Source organism: Branchiostoma floridae, chromosome 1, assembly GCF_000003815.2.
Source record: "Branchiostoma floridae strain S238N-H82 chromosome 1, Bfl_VNyyK, whole genome shotgun sequence".
NCBI lineage: Eukaryota > Metazoa > Chordata > Leptocardii > Amphioxiformes > Branchiostomatidae > Branchiostoma > Branchiostoma floridae.
This window is the reverse complement of record NC_049979.1, coordinates 24,567,878-24,570,707: the sequence shown is the minus strand read 5'-3', so window position 1 is coordinate 24,570,707 and position 2,830 is coordinate 24,567,878. Positions and strand designations below refer to the sequence as shown.

Here is a 2,830-nt window from a genome sequence, read left to right as displayed (position 1 = left end):
TATTGTTGGGTGTGTACAAAACCCATCATTTGCCCCATTTCAACTTTTGGGATGTCCATAGACCAAGAATGCATGATCTGATTTGTGTAGAACTGGCCCGGATCTAATAACATCCTCAGATCAGAGGAACACAAGTCCCGTCGAAAGTAGTACAAACACGCGAAGCTTTAAGGTGTTCGTATTTGACTATCAACATGGTTTCTAGATTGTGATATACATATGTATTTGGCCAGTATCAGGATTATGATCATTGTTTTCTGTGATTTATTGGTTGGTATACAGCTGACCCAGTTCAGCAGCGGAGGGATGTATATGAAAAGACAACGAACCGCCGAACTTATCAGTTGAGACGAAACGCGGCTCGGAGAGATCATAGCTTCGTAAGTACAGTCTAATTTTTTTATCATAGCCGTCCTGTACTATGATTGTGATATACCCACGTTTTAACTTTTCCATATACATGAAATAGAGTGTGATGGAAATATCCCTATCTATTCAAAACGACCATGCATCATCACAACAAGGAGGCTTCAGTTAGAAACCTCCATTTTAAAGATTTTAGTGTTTTATTCGTTTTTCTTTTCGAATTTCCCTTTAGCAAGACATTTATGAGATGTGTTTTTGGAAGAGTTTGTATGTTTTATTCAATATTCGCACAAGCAACACGCCTAACTGGGGATAAATATCATTACATTGATGAATAGATGATGATAAAAATATTTTTTCTCCTTTGGAGTAACAACTATGTGCAATGTTATTTCTTGATCTGTTTACGATTGTGGGTTGTCGTGATATCCCGGACCATCCGGCATGTTTGGTACTAATTAAGCTGGGAATGGCTGCGGAGAGACTTCAAGTTTTCCGACGGCTGAGCAGACAAGTCACGTGTCACCCTACCTGATGCTTATCCCTCTGACCCCATTTACTCCCTGACGTTTCCCCCATCTCCCATGTAGGTCATTCGTGGCTTCTCCTTCACTGAGTACGGTCATATTTCCCACCCAACCCTACCCTCACTTATCTGACTTCAAGACGCTCATTTAATTATACTATATGGTCTGTTTCTGCTATAGTGAGTGACAACAACGAGGTGTTCCTGACACCCGTACATATGTCCATCAGGACGACGCAGTTCCACCACAACGTGCACAGTCACAGAGACTCCTACCACAGCAGGGAAAGTTGGTCGAGACCTTCCACTGCAAGTCGGTGAGACGAGCTGCATCGTTGGAGGAGCCGGAATAGACGTCCGTGTGCCTTATAAAGTCGGGAAGAAGGGAACCCAGAACAGCGCCGTCGACAGGAGGAAGGCAACGAGAGGAGAGTGCCAGACGAGCAGCAGATCTAGAGCAGCCAATCGATTGCGCTGCTACAACCATAGTAAACCTAAGACTATTTAGAGAATCACAGACTGGTTTTGAGTTGATTTATACCATGACTATGTATTTTAATGTACCAGGTATACATTGTAAAGTAGTAGTTGATTGTACATGTATATCAAAGAAGCGTAGAACAGCGACGATGGACCGAATCAAACCTGAGGTGGATATAGTAATGGAGAAAGCCCCCATTGGAATATCCATTACAATTATTCTGTATCCAACCTGTGACCGAAGTTAGCGGGATCAGCATTATGTAGTAACGTCAAACACAGTCTCCCGTGCCCAGTGTACGGAAAACCATGTCTCTGCGTTCTTCCTTTATTCTAGCTGTGCTAGTCCTTGTCTTCAAAGTAGAATCTAAACCACTTGAAATCCATTGCTTTCATGACTTGTTTGAAATATGTGACTTATTAACCTTTCAAAATCAAACTTTACTTAATATGTATCTATATAGCAGGTATAACTGCCCTTCGGCGTAACACACCAGCTTCAATTCCAAACGACAACCACCTGAAAGCACATCACTTCTATTTTATAGATATCGACATAAAACTGTGACATATTCGTCTTCATTATTTTTTTTTACCTCGTGGAAGCATCTCATCCCACATTGCGAAAGTGAAGCGCAAAAGATATAAGCAAAAGCTATGCTATATTTGTCTTTATTGGTCTTCTTTAAAAGATCTTATTTTTCTACCTTTAAAATCATCTTATTTTTCTATCTTCAAAATCATCCTTTCTATAGCTCCAAACGACAACCACTAGAAAGTATTCCATTCCAAATTGTAAAAAGCACAAGCTTATATAGGAAATAAAAGCTAGGACATATTGGTCTTTATTATAACAGTCATAAGCAGGTGAAACATCGTAACAATCTGTAAGAGTGTACTGCCTATGATGTGCAGTCATTCCCAGCTATTTGAAAAGACCGTTCCCTTAAATCATTAATCCTGACACAAAGAATGCATCAACAAAGAAAAATGAACAGCTAGAATTATAGTCCTCAAATACCACTGTATAGACGACACCCCCGAGGTTTAGCCAAAAATCAATTCCCAAGGGAGTGCATTCGTGGAATTTTCTAAATTCTTTCAAAGCGATCGTAATACTGTAGAAAATGCCTCCGCCCCTGAGGCGTCGCCAAAAATACGATGAAAACAGAGACTGTCAAAGTTGTTTATCTAGATAAAGTTGGTGGCAAACCGGACAATATTTATTAAAGTACTGTTGAGCTGAGTAAAGTATGTTGTTTATGAGTTTTTAGTTGTCTTTGATGCTTTGACTCAAAGTATCGTTACGTCAAACTGCTACAATTATCGTAGATATGCCGCTAAAAACTGATACAATAAGCCTTCTGAATAGCCTAAAATGCAAGAGCTCCGGGGGGCTTCGCCCCCTGGGTCGTCCCCCCAACAGGGGCTCTGCCCCTGGACCTCGCCGGGGGCCTT

The 2,830-nt window shown here is 40.8% G+C and overlaps 1 long non-coding RNA gene across 1 annotated transcript; it reads left to right on the top strand.

The window, feature by feature from the left end:
- The first annotated feature begins 22 nt into the window (after positions 1 to 22).
- On the top strand, positions 23 to 2,357 carry LOC118406457. The gene is made up of 2 exons (XR_004830062.1): positions 23 to 380; positions 1,074 to 2,357. It is a non-coding gene; the product is annotated as an uncharacterized LOC118406457 (long non-coding RNA).
- Positions 2,358 to 2,830: the final 473 nt, after the last annotated feature.